This window comes from Chionomys nivalis, chromosome 2, assembly GCF_950005125.1.
Source record: "Chionomys nivalis chromosome 2, mChiNiv1.1, whole genome shotgun sequence".
Taxonomy (NCBI): domain Eukaryota; kingdom Metazoa; phylum Chordata; class Mammalia; order Rodentia; family Cricetidae; genus Chionomys; species Chionomys nivalis.
In genome coordinates, this window is record NC_080087.1 from 71,786,465 (window position 1) to 71,800,798 (window position 14,334).

General features: G+C 44.1%; 1 pseudogene; it reads left to right on the forward strand.

Moving 5' to 3' along the window:
- Positions 1-1,527: 1,527 nt before the first annotated feature.
- LOC130868445 (zinc finger protein 773-like) lies at positions 1,528-12,322 on the forward strand (annotated as a pseudogene).
- The last annotated feature ends 2,012 nt before the right edge of the window (positions 12,323-14,334 follow it).

Consider the following 14,334-nt stretch of genomic DNA (forward strand, 5'->3'; position numbering starts at 1 on the left):
TAATGTGTATATCAGATTTTTCTATAAAGGCCCATGCCATGGTGACCAGCTCCACTTTATGTTTCAGAGTAGAATAGTCTAGGATCTACTTTTCCTTTCTTTCCTTTTTTTATATTTTGGTTTTTGTTTTTCTTTCTTTTTTTTTAAATTTCTTTATTATGTATACAATATTCTGTCTGTGTGCATGCCTGCAGGTCAGAAGAGGGCAGCAGACACCATTACAGATGGTTGTGAGCCACCATGTGGTTGCTGGGAACTGAACTCAGGACCATTGGAAGAGCAGGCAGTGCTCTTAACCTCTGAGCCATCTCTCCAGCCCCTGGTTTTTGTTTTTCAAGACAGGGTTTCTGTGTATAGCTTTGGAGCCTGTCCTGAAACTAGCTCTGTAGACCAGGCAGGCCTCGAACTCACTGAGATCTGCCTGCCTCTGCCTCCCAAATATAGGGATTAAAGGTGTACACCACCACTGCCTGACTAGAATCTACTTTTCTAATATGTTTCAAGACAATGATTTAATCTATTGTTATTATGTATTATTTTGGTTTTTGGAGACAGAATTTCTCTGTGTAGCCCTATCTGTCATGGAGCTTACTGGATAGACCAGACTGGCCTCAGACTCACGGGGATTCTTGCCTCTGCTTCCTGAGTGCTAGGATTAAGGGCATGCACCACCACCACCCAGTAATCGCTATCATCATCATCATCATCATCATCATTAATTATGGTTTTTGAGACAAGGTCTTCCTATATAGCCCTGACTAGCCAAGGAATCACTACGTAGATCAGGCTATCCTCACAGAAATTGCTTGCCTCTGCCTTCCCTGAGTACTGGGATTAAAGTCCTGGGCCACCACACCCAGTTTAATGGTTTATCGCCTATGCTTGATTTAAGACGGGGGGGGGGGGGGTTCCCACTCTTTGTCCCAGTGCTTTGCTCTACCAACCATACCTCATCACCACACTTCCTCATAACAGAAAGGAGGCGGAATAGAAAATGAAGACCGTTGCAGAAAGGACAAAATGGTTAGACCTTTCTCTACCATAGCACACAGTCAGTAGCAATATCAGGGCCCACCCTTTCCAGAATCTACACTCACTATTCAGTTTCGAAATGTTCCAGAATGATAGGAACCTTTCATTATCTCTTGTCTTCTGGAGTCCCCTTGAACCTATGAAGTTTGATCATCACTTCGTACAGAGGTGAGAATCAGGAGGATCAGAGAAATGATAGTGGAGTCTGAGGGAGCAGAATAACAAACAAGGAAGGTTTAGCATCTCTTCTACCACAGCACGGCAGCACGATGCCCACCTGCGGGGAGTGGGTTGTGAATTCAGAAAGAGTGGGATATTGAATACGGAAGAGGAAAGGATACGGAGGACCATGTATGAGTATCTGCCATAATGAACACATCCTAGGCCCATGAGAAAAGACAGGAATACAGGCGGAGGAGAAAGAAGGGCACACTTCGGAATCGCGGAGACATCTTTCCAGAATTCAGAATGTTTTCACATTTTTACACATCAGATATGCCATTGTCACCATTAGCTTTTAAGCTGAGCATCCCGTGCGAAGGGAAATTTGGGAATGCATATCGGATTCAGACCCAGGAATCCACCCTTGATGACCAGGGAAATGGAAACACCCGCGCATCTGTAACCACCACAGTGTCTGCAGGAGTGCCTTTAACTCCTTACATACCGTTTCTATAGCTTCTGCCTCTTTGGCTATGTCCTTCTCTTCGGGGTGCATGTTGTTTGAACTACATTACCCAGAAGAGACAGCGCAGAGGGGCTCAGCCAATGAAAACGGGCGCTTCCGCGGGCTTTAACAAAAAGAAAAAAGAAAAGACAAGACAAAAAAAAAAAAAAAAAAAAAGGATTGGGACGCAGTGGTTGTGGGCAAGTGATTGTTTTCTTGGATACTCGTGTCAGGTCAGTGGAAAGCTGTTTTTTTGTTTTGTTTTGTTTTGTTTTGTTTTGTTTTGTTTTGTTTTAAACCTTGTTGCCCAGGACTGGAAGACTCGAGGAGCGAAGTTTTGTTTGGTGCTTTAGCGACCAGACAGGTTTGAAGTCTGCGAGGACCCCGTGTGACAGATTGCAGGCCTGGGGAGCACAGCCATGTCTATGGACCCAGCTGTTCAACCAAGTCAGACTGCTGTGTCTGGGCAGGGAGACAAGGAACAGGTGCGTACCACGTGATCATATCGTGTGCGTGCGTCCGTGTGTGTGTGTGTGTGTGTGTCTCCTCCTCCCTCCCTCCCTCCCTCCCTCCCTCCCTCCCTCCCTCCCTCCCTCCCTCCCTCTCTCTCTCTCTCTCTCTCTCTCTCTCTCCCACACACACACACACACCTCCCCACCTCAATCGCCCGGCCCCGTCCTAGCGTTCAATAAAAGCTTAGCTGTCCAAAATTTCCCTTAGCATGGGGTTTTCAGACATGTCCACTAACGAACCTGGGAAGATTCATGAGTGTAGCACAGGCTGGCCTCAAACTCATAATTCTCCTGATGCAGCCTCCCGGACGCTGAGATTACAGACATGTGCCCCCATGGTCCGTTACTTGAACAACCAATTTACCTACCTTCCCTTCCTTCTTTACTTCCCATTTTCTCTTATTTTTGAGGCAGGGTCTCACTGTGTAGCCCTAGCTCTTCTGGGAGTTGTTATCTGAATCAGGCTGGCCTTGAACTCGAAGAAGTTTGCTCATCTCCGACAGGGGCCACCACACCTGTGTGTGAGTGGGAGGGGTGGGGTCCCATAGACTGGGTCCAGTTTCCCCTTGGGCTCCGCCTAGGTTCTCCTGTCCCACATTGCCCAGTCTGGGTCATCACTGCCTGGGATATCTGCCGGCTTCACTGTCTGCCACTGCTGTTTTCCTTACCCACTCAGCTCCGGGCTGAGAAAGAAAAGCTGAAGGTTTATTATTAGCGTGTGGTCCTGAGACTGTAACCCAGGATCTTCAAGCCCTCTGTATTGAACCTCATGCCCAGCCCTTGGCTAGCGGCTGGCACTCTACAGCTAAGCCACAGGCAGCTCCAAGAATGGAGTCCTGTGATCTGATGTGGTATTGGCTGGTGTCTGCAGGACTGGACATCCCTAGAGTATAAGCATTCTAGATTATGATTGAGACATGGCTATTGGTGGGATAAATATGGCTTAGCAGGCCTTCATGGCCACTCCCTGTGGAGAAAAGGAAGGTCAGTCATGCAGTTGGCATGAGAACCCTATCTGCGCCTCACCTCCTTAGCCTTACGCAGAGGGATGGTCCCCTGTTTCTGTGGAAGGACCTTCAGCAGAGTTCCCTCCTTAGGGTGCACACCAGGCAGGTAGCTGAAGCCCAGAGCCTGCTTTCTCAGGTTCAGCCCCTGTATTTATTCACTCTGAACTTGACAGTGTTTGGTCGAGATTCACACATAAATGGGCAATTAAAGCAGCGTGGAAATAACATTGTTATGAGCACTTAACAATTTCTTGAAAACATTTTCTGCACTTGATTAAAGCCTAGTGTGTCAAGTATCACAATCTTTTATCTGTCTGTTTCCTTGCTTGTTTTTCTGTGTATGGGTGTTTTGCCTGCATGTATGTCTGTGCACCACATGTGTGCTCGGTGCCTACAGAGGCCAGAAGGTGGTATTGGATTCCCTGGGATTGCTGCTACAATTTGAGCTACCACATGCACACTAGGAATCAAGCCTAGGTCTTCTGGAAGAACAACCAGTGTTCTTTTTTGTTTGTTTGTTTTGGCTTTTTTGTTTTGTTTTTCAAAACAAGGTTTCTCTGTGTGTCTTTGACTGTCCTGGAACTAGCTCTTGTAGACCAGGCTGGCCTTGAAATCACAAGAGATCCACCTGGCTCTGCCTCCTGAGTGCTAGGATTAAAGGCTTGAGCCACCACCACCCAGCACAAGCAGTGTTCTTAATAGCTGCGCCATATCTCTGGCCCCAAATATCACATCCTTAAATAAGTGTATATAAAACAAAAGCATGTTTTATAAAAGCATGCCCACATATTTGCTTTTGAGGGAAAAATCCTCAATTCTCTGAGAATTTCTTTCACTGTCTTTTGATCATATTCATCCCCTCCTCTAGGTCCTCCCAGATGCACCCCGCTTCCCTATCCAAACCATCGAGTCCAGTTTGTGTTAGCTATATATATATATTCTTGGGTGTATGGCTGCCTACCAGAGCTTGGTTGCTTTGCCAAGAACTATACTCTTAAAGAGAACAGACTTTTGCTCTCCCAACAACCATCAGTTGTCAATAGCTCGGTGCCTACAGAGGAGTGGACCTTGTATCTACTGTCCCTCCCCATAGTCTGGCTTGACCACGCCCAGCTCTCATGTTTGCTGTCACAGTTGTCGTGAGTTCATGTGCAGCTGCCTTGCCGTGTCTAGGAAACACCGTTTCCTCATTGTTCTCCACTACCTCTGACTCTTACATTCTTTCTACCACTCTCCCTTTCCCAGTGATTCCTGAGCCACGGGAATAGGGCTTAGCGCAGGGCTTGGCCTTCCAAAATTCCTTATTCTTTGCATCTTCGCTAGTTGTAGGCCATCCTGTTGATTGCCATTTTCTGCAAATAGAAGCTTCAATGATGAGGGTTGAGAGATGATTGATCTATGGAGACATTGAGAGTCCATCTAATACCATGTCCGTGTAGCAGACACAGAGACTTGTGGCCCCAGAGTGGTGTCAGCATTGGGATTCATCTTGTCAGGCAGGACCCAAGTTCGGTCAGAAAGTCGTTGATTAGTAAATCCTTGTTCTTGCTATTTTGTTCACAATATCCAGAAATAGAAACAGCCCAGATGCTCCTCAGCTGAAACTTGATAGTGAAAATGTGCTACATTTACACAATGGAATATTTATTATCCCACTGTTAAGAAAAACGAAATTATGGAATTCACAGGTAAACAGATGGAGTTGGAAGCAGTCATTTGGAGTGAGGTAACCCATGTCCAGAAATAGAAATGTTGTATTTTTTTCTTCATTTGTGGATGTTAACTTTGAATCTTCAGATGTGTATGTTACATTTGGAGTACCCAGAGTGGTCAGAAAATTGACAGGTGGGGAGTTTTCAAGGGAGGGGAGATAGGATATAGCAGTATAAAGGGAAACATGGGGTTAAATTGAGGTGGGGTGGGAGGTAAGGGTAAAGAGGAGACTGAGGGAGAAAAAAAATCACTAAAGACTTTTTGAGAAATCATATGGGAGCTAGGTGTGGTGGCTCATGCCTGTAAATTCAGCACTTGGAAGGCAGAGGCAGGTGAATTTCTGTAGTGAGTTCCAGAATAGCCAGGGCTATGTAGAGAGTCTCTGTCTCAAAAGCATGAACGAGCAAGCAAACAGCAACAACAACAAACAACCTCACATAGAAACCCACTATTATAGAAGCTTACACACACACACACACACACACACGAAATGACTCTGTAATGGGGTGTGTTTGTTTTTTGCTGTGATAAAGACCATGATAGAAACAAACCCTGGAGGAGAGGCTTTATTCGGTTGTCTTGGAATCTGTGCTGCTGTGACAAGACACCACAACCAGAGAAGCTTGGGAGGAGAGGGTTTATGTGGCTCACACTTCCACAACACTGTTCATCATCAAAGGAAGTCAGGACAAGAACATCCACAGGGCAGGGAGGTGGGAGCTGAAACAGAGGTCTTGAAGGGCTGCTGCTTATTGGCTTACTCCTCATAATTTGCTCAGCTTGCTTTTATATATATATATATATAGAACCCAGGGTACCACACACTATGGTCTGGACCCTCCCCTATCGATCACTAATTAAGAAAATGCCCTACAGTCAATATTATGCAGGCATTTTCTCGACTGTATTGCCCTTCCTTCAGATAACTCTAGCTTGTATCAAGTTGCCATAAAACTAGCCAACTGCATAGTTCATCATTGAGGGAGTCAGTGCAGAACTCAAGGCAGGAACTGGAACAGAAACCACAGAAAAACGTTGCTTTCTGGCTGGCTCCCCATGGCATGCTCAGCTTACTTCTTACATTACCGAGGACCACCTGTTCATGGGTGGCAATGTTCACGGTGGGCTGAGTCCTCCCACGCCAATCATTAATCAAGGAAATCCCCCATACAAATGCCCACAGAACAATCTGATGGCAATTCCTCAGTTGAGAGTCCCTGTTTCTAAATATGACTTAGTTTGTCTTAAGCTGACAGAAACTAACCAGCATACTAGGAAATAGTGGACCCACGCCAGACTAGACACCACAGACTACCAAATAAAAAGCCTAGTGCCAAGCATAGTCACTACTTTTGGAGTTGTTGGCCAATGAGGCACCATAGGCCTCATTACAGGCTATTGTCAGTGCTCTTGGCTGCCTGCCAGAACTTGACAGTAAGACCCTAGTGCTGAAAACACATCACACTTGAGTCATAAGCCGTGGCGTCACACTCACCGGGAAGCTTCATCCCTACAGGATACCTTTGATAGTGCAGGAAGTGCCATGCTTGCCACCAGAAGAGAAAGGTAAGCGTCAACCTTAACCAGCTGTGAACCCTGGAACTGTAATAGTAGGTTGGCCTGGCGGTGCCCACCTATTTGTGCTAAAAGTCTCGCCTACAGTATTATACATCCAGGAAGGGACTGCACAGAGTACTTGACATGTAGGACAGAGTGCAGTACTGATGTTGGACTAGAGAGATGCCTCAGTGATTAAGAGCACTGGCTGCTCTTTTTTTTTTTTTTCTCCCACTGGCTGCTCTTTCAGCTTCTGCATTCAATTCCCAGCAACCACATGATGGCTCACCAACATCTGTGATGAGATCAGGTGCCCTCTTCTGGCTTGCAGGCATACATGCAGACAGAACACTGTATACATAATAAATAAATAAAATTTAAAAAGGGCAGTACTGCTGTCAAGGAATGGTGTCATGCTCATTCCTGTTTTCCAGAAGACAGCACCGAGGAGTTGATCCAAGGGCACACAGAAAATAAGAGACCTCGTTGAGGTCTGAAGCTCAACATAGATAAACCTGAGTGAGGTATGAGGGGGGCTTGGGTGGTCCTTCAGGATGCCAACACAATTGCATTTTACTCAAACCTTTACCCACGGGTTCCAGTAAGTACAAAGGCATCGACTAACTCTGAAGAGGTAAGTGGAGGGTGCCACAGGAACTCACACTCGTCAATTCCCTCATAAGTGATGTCTGGGAAGATAGTGGAACTCTTTACCTGCTATTCGCCTATCCTATGTCTGAATTCCATGGAAGATGAGTATAGAATACAAGATTTCAGCGCTGGAGAGAAAGTTCAGTGGTTGAGAGCACTGACTGTTTTTCCAGAGAACCCGGGTTCAATTCTTAGCACCCACGTGGTGCCTCACAACTATCTGTTGTGAAACCTGATATCTTCACACAGACATATATGCAAGTAAAACACCAATGCACATAAAATAAAAGCAAATAAATAAAAAATAAGGTCTCTGAGACCAGAGCAGGAATTATATGGATAGATTGCTTTTTATAGAAACCACTCCCTTAAGAGTTAGAGATATTCAAGTTCCAGCGGTGGATTTTAGGAAATGCCTGGAAGTGAGATGGACTAGGAAGTCCTCGGGTGTGCCAGAGATCTGCTGGATGTGGTGGAAGGCAGCGGTTGGGAGTGGCACAGTAGATGAGAAGCTGTGGGTTTGAACACTAAAATGGGAAACGGAGGAACATTATGCAGAGTGATGTGCAGAATAACAGGAAGAATGAATAGATGGACTCCAAGCTCCCGTGCTAGGACTATCGTGGAGAACAGTGCTCAGATCTGCACAAATGTGGTTAGCATAATGTAGAGGAACCTACATAAATTTTTAGAAAGGTAGAACTTCCCACGACAGATGTCAAGACTGGATGAATTTCATTTGTCTATCTGCCTCTCGTGGCTGGTGCTGAATGCAGTGGTCACTGCAACCTTGAGTAGAGACTGTCAATGGATCAAGAGCCTGGGGCCCTCTGGAGAAGGAAGCTAAGTGGGAGGGGCTGTCTTTGGGATGTCAAAAGTCCAGGGGAAGGAGACTTTTTTGTCTTAACTTAATAATCTCTGTTGTGCCAGGGTTCTGTGACCTTTAACGACATGGCTATCTACTTCTCAAAGGAGGAATGGACACTGATGATAACCCTCAGAGGCGTCTGTACCACCACGTGATGATGGAGGTCTTTGTTCTCATGTCCTCATTGGGTAAGCCCCATTCTGTAAGAGCATCCTGTCTGGCTTGGCTTCTTTCTAGAGAGAGATGTCTCCTTCCCAAACTAGTCCATGGACCATTGACTCTTTCCCCACTGTCCTGGAGTAGGAGATGCATGTGGAAGACCTGGGCTTGGTACACTTCCATCTTCTTTCTCTTAAGTACAGCAAATGGACATAGGAAGCAGCCTGGGGTGAAGAATCTTATGGTAGCTTCATAGAGTTCACACTGGTAGCCTCTCCATGACACAGTAAATACGCGGCATTCCTATGACCCAGGTACTACTGTTCTCTGGGTGACTTGGGTCTGCCTGTGACAGGAATTGTGGCACTGATATACACACTATTTGGTGGATTATTTTTCAAGATCTCTCCAGGGGTCTTTGTCGTTAGTTTTCTTTCCTGTGGTTTACCATGAGTTACATCACTCTGACTTGGTATGTCATTCACCTGTCCTGCTCTTTACTTAAGGACTCACACCTTCTGGAGCCCGTGATATCACTCGGCTGGAATCTTCAGAAGATTCCTTCATCCCTGCACTGAGATTCCTGACTCCAAGTATGTGGACAGGCACTTCACTGCTATTATTTCAGAGCCAGGGTTCTCTCTCACCTATGAGTCTTGTGCGTGTTTGCCTGCTCACCTGTGGCACTGTGTAACACTGGCTTTTCTGGACAGTGTTGTTAGTGTGCACAAGTCCCCTGAGCAGTCCTTGAATACAGATTCTTTAGGTGTTGTATTCAATGGGCATAGACATAGCCTTCTGCACTGAGTTAAGTATCTCTGTCTTAGAGCTTCTATTACTGTGATAAAAACAAAAGCAACTTGAGGAAGAAAGGGTTTATTTCATCTTACATTTCCCAGTAAAAGTCCAAAACTAAGCACAATTCAAGGCAGGAACTCAAGGCAGAAACTGAAGCAGAGGCTGAAGGCAAAGGCGTAAGTCACAATCTCACACCAGTTTGGAATTATGATTAATAGAATGATTATTTATTTAAAAGGGGAAAAACTTACAGATCACCATCCCAGACAACAGCCCTCTGTGCAATCAGGAAGGGAGTCTAGTCGCCGGAAGCGGAGCAGGAAGTAAGAGAGAGCGAGGAGGGAAGTGGCTGCTTTTTTAAAGGGAGAGAGATTACGCCCCAATGGGCTGGTATCTCAGCGGCTATTGGCTGGAGGAGTGGAAGGACCTCCCTCAACAAGAGGCCATGGAGGAACAATGCTTACTGGCTTGCTCCTCAAGCTTACTCAGCCAGGATTAGCTGACCAGGGGTGGCACCATCCCCTATGAGCAAGGCTCACTTACATCAATTTTTAGATTTTAAAAAATGACCCTTGATTATTTTATGGAGGCACTCTGACAATTGAGGCTCTCTATTCTCAGATGACCCTAGCTTATACCAAGCAGAAAAAAAACCCAGCCAGGACAGCCTTCAACAATTGAGGCTCTGCAGAAAGCCATTTTCTGAGGAAGGAATTCAGGTCCCCATCACCCTTCCTTGTGCTGCACGCCGTTCCCGAGTGAATCTATTATTTTCAGCATCATGTCTAGCATTTTATCTTGACAAATTGAGAAGAAGAAGCACCTACCACTGTGTCACTATTGGATTCTTCAGTGGTACCACTGTATTATATAATGCTGTGAGTTGTCACTTGTGGAATATAGAGTTTTCTGAAAGTTAATGCAAATGAAAATGGATACAAATAATATCTTAAGCAGGAATTAAATACTACTTTCTAGAACACAATTCCCAGTAATCCAACTATCAAAGTCTCACAGTTTGTTACATATTTTAGAGTATCTTACCTATTAAGTTATCTTGGGGAGAAAATAATATAAGGCTCCTTTAAAAATAACTTCTTGCAACTAAACATAATATGTGTTCATATTTCTCAAAAAGGTGATAATAAGAAATCTGCAACATGTTCTGGTACCCTATAGATTGATCAAAGCTAAAATTTGTTTATCAAATTTGGTGAGCATTATGTCTGTTATAAGATGTGGGTACAAGTACAATCTGCTCTGGTATAAGATTTTTCCAAGATTCTGATAAATGCATGGATTCTTCTGCTATTCCCATAGTATCACTTCTTAAATTTCTCCATGATAAAACAGAGACATTTAAAACTATTAAGTATCCATATAATATTTATTTTCTGATAAAATATTTTAACATTTAATATTCAATAAAAATAATAAATAAGAAAACAATAAGCTTTTATTAATAAAATATTCATTGATAAATTTTGCATACATTATGGTGAGGAGAAATGATGATTAGCTGTTTATGGTGGTTGATTTTGTGTGTGTGTGTGATGTGTTGGCACATACCGTGATAGCTGAGGGTAATAATAGTTTATCTGTAATATTTGTGCACTAAAAAGAATGGAAATAGATATAACACATATTTTAATTAATATTTTAAGCACAAAAAGAAAAGGTGGAATTGATTTATAAAACATATGATGCAACTAAAATATACTGTGAAATATAATGGTAATAAGAGACAAAAGGCAGCGACCTGTTGAATTAACATTGGATTTAGATACATTAGAGACCCAAAAAAGAACTCAATTTAAATGAAGCAAAGATAATCTTGTTTTGAATAAAATACTGAATGTCTTCTCTCACCCTTAAACAATATTATTTTACTAGTTATCTTTCAAATCCCAATTGAGGATAAATAATTCAAATAATTTGGAGAAATTCATCCTCTTTTCTATAAACACATCTTATAGTCTATTTTATTAGTAGTTCATCTACAGATTCCTTGTCACAGTGCTGTGTTATCATGGGGAATCTATTCCAGGGAATAGGACTAACCAATACAATTCCTTATGGAGCATTAATTGACTCTTTGGTTGTTCGTGTGATTTCCTGGGAGAAGGACCTTGAAATTTCTGTGGGAAATCTCAGGTGCTGATCACTTGTGCATGTCTATTTATCCCTTATCATTGTTTGTGTTTGGGTTGCTGCAAAGGAGTTGAGGTTGAAAAGATACCTTGTGAGCAGAACATTCCCATGGAAGGAGGGCTTAATGCGACCACGCTCCAACAGCAAGAGCTGAGCTGTGCAGAGAAATCCTTGTGCCGAGCAGAGAGCAACAGTCCAGTTGTGAAGAGCACGAACAGTGACCTTTCAGAGAAGAGTTTACAAAGCACAGACAAGGTGAGGGACCTCCAGACTCCCTCCGGGCCTCTTGGGCATCGTGTGACTCACAGAAGTGCAGAGCCACCCAGGAGCACCGAGAGAAAAAATGGCTATTCGCAGTAAGAAGAGGAACCTCAAATGCTGTGACTGTGGCAAATCCTTCAGTTGTAAGACTCTGCTTCTTCAACACTGGAGGATACACACCGGAGAAAAGCCTTTTAAGTGTGGGGAATGTGAGAAATCCTTCATCCAAAAGGCTGACCTGAATCAACATGTCAAAGTTGACACTGGAGAGAAGCCTTTCAGATGCAGTGAATGTGGGGAAGATTTCAAACATAACCGCTCCCTTGTTGGGCATCAAAGACTTCACACTGGAGAAAGACCTTACAAATGCAGCCAGTGTGGGGAATTGTACATGAACAAATCCAGCCTCATCCGGCATAATCGAGTTCATACTGGAGAAAAGCCTTACAAGTGCAGCGAGTGTGGGAAATTGTTTAAGGAAAGATCCAGCCTAGTTTACCATGCGCGCGTGCACACTGGGGAAAGGCCTTTTGAGTGCAGCGAATGGAATGTAGGAAGCGTTTTAAAAAGAACTCACACCTCGTCAAGCACCGAAAAGTTCACAGCAGAGGGAAGCCTTTTAAGTGTAACGTGTGCAGGAGATCCTTTACTGTGAGGTGCAGCCTCATCAAACACCAGAGATTCCACACTGCAACAAAGCATCATGAGTGCAAGAAATGTGGCAAAGTGTTTTGCTACAGGACTGGACATTCTAGACACCGGAAGACTCACACTGAATAGAAGCATTGAATGCAGTGAACAAGGGAAATCGTTTTCATCATCTACTGTCCGCACCCAAGAGAATGTTTGCTGGACAGAAGTCAAGAATGTTTCAAAGGTGAGGAACCCTCACCCACACCTCCATCATATTGAACTAGGGAGGCCACAGAGCTGGGATGCATCCTGAACCCATTGAATCTGGGAAAGCTTTGAGCAGATGTCTGCTCTTATTAGTGATAGCCACACAACCCAGATAGGTCTGTGAATGCAGACAAAAGTCTCCAGCCATTGGCCAACCTTATTCAGCCTTAGGAGTGAGCCAGAATCTGAAGAGAAGTCCTGAGAGTGGCCTTTGTGAGGGAGCCATTCAATGAATGTTACTCAACAATAGGAACATTGGGACAATATGAAAATTATTGCCATCTTCCTATTCCCAAGAAATTGATGCTTTCTAGGAAACTTAGCAAGAAGAAGAAGCCCTGTGGTTTTTGTTGTTGTTGTGTGTGTTTTGCTTTTTTTTGTTTTGTTTTTTGCTTTGTTGAGACAGGATTTCTCTTTGTAGCCCTGGCTGTCCTGGAACTCTTAGGGTAGACCAGGCTGGCCTCAAACTCAGAGATCAGCCTGCCTCCACCTCCCAAGTGCTGGGATTAGAGGTACATGCACCACCACCGCTAGGCCACGCCCTGTGTTCTTGACTGTACCAGTGTGGATTGGAGTTTCCATGTTACTGAGTTTGAATAGAGGAGGAACAGTGGTTTATGTTTAAATAAGACATGGTTTTTGTTGTTATTGTTGTTCATTTGCTTTTTTCTCACTGAATGATGCAGTTCTTGGAATAAATGATTGTTTTCTGTATAGTCTTCATAACCATCGCGTCCGCATGGGTCACTAGTTTTGTTGGGGACCTTATGCTCACGTAGACGCGCAGCCCACATGCTTTAGGTATTTGTTGTTTTCTCAGGTGTGAGTATTTTGTCTGCATGTCTTTATGTACACCAAGTGCATGCCTGGTGCCTGTGAAGGCTCAAAGATGGTATTGGATTACCTGGAACTGGTTACAGATGGTTATGAAGCAGTGTGTGTCCTGGAAATTGAACCCAGGTCCTCTGCAACAGCAGCGTGAGGTCTTAAATACAGAGCCCTCTCTCCAGCCCAAGGTTTAAGTTTTGAAGAAGTTACCAGGCTCAGTTCTAAGTGACTGTGTGCTTCAGATTTCCTCCCACAGTATTCCAGATTCCAGTTTGTCACATCCTCCCTGGCACTTTGTGAGTTGTGAGGTGTTCGCATGAATCATTTTAATAGTTATGTGGTAGTATATAATTGTAGTTTTAATTTTGTGTTATCATCTTTTATTATTATAAAATGTTTTTAATTTTGTGGGTTTATGTTAGAGCTCCCATGTATGTGTGTGCACCACATATATGCCTGGTCCCCTGAAGGTCAGAGTGACCACTTCTCTAAAGAGGTGAGAATACTCTAACCATGAAGGTATAGCCATAGCCATTCCTAATATGAAGAGTATAATTATGCCTATGTGCAGAGACATGTGACATAAGATCTTCTAGTGTCTGCACAGACTTCTGCTCATGCATGCTTTCCCAGACTGAAGGGCAGGACCTCCTGCAGAGGCCTGTGGTGTGATGTGACATGGTGGTGGCCTTGTGTTTCTGCCTGGACTGTACTGGGCTTTCCCACGGTTGGGTGCTTTCCAGGGACAGCAAGTGGATCCTGTGATAGCACAACGTATTGGGGGAAAGCCTAGCTGCAAGCAGGCCTGGTGATGAATGAAAGAAAATAGAATGGAAATGAAGCCGACAGCTTTAGTGGTTCTCAGCCTTCCTAATGCTGTGACCCTTAACACAGTTCTTGATGTTGTGGTGACCCCAGCCATAAAATTATTTTCATTGCTACTTCATAACTGCAATGTTGCTACTGTCATGAATTCTAATGTAAGTATCTGTGTTTACCAAGGGTGATCCCTGTGAAAGGGTTGTTTGACACCCAAAGGGGTCGTTACCCACAGGTTGAGAACCACCGCACTAAGTTATGTCAGTGTATCACTGAGGATGGTCTTGAACACCATCCTCATGATGTTCCTTTAAATTCCAAGCTCTGGGATTCCAGCCATACATCAATATGCTCTGTTTGAAGGAAGACTTTCTTAATCGTGAGTGTACAAGAAAAAGGTGAAGACATAAA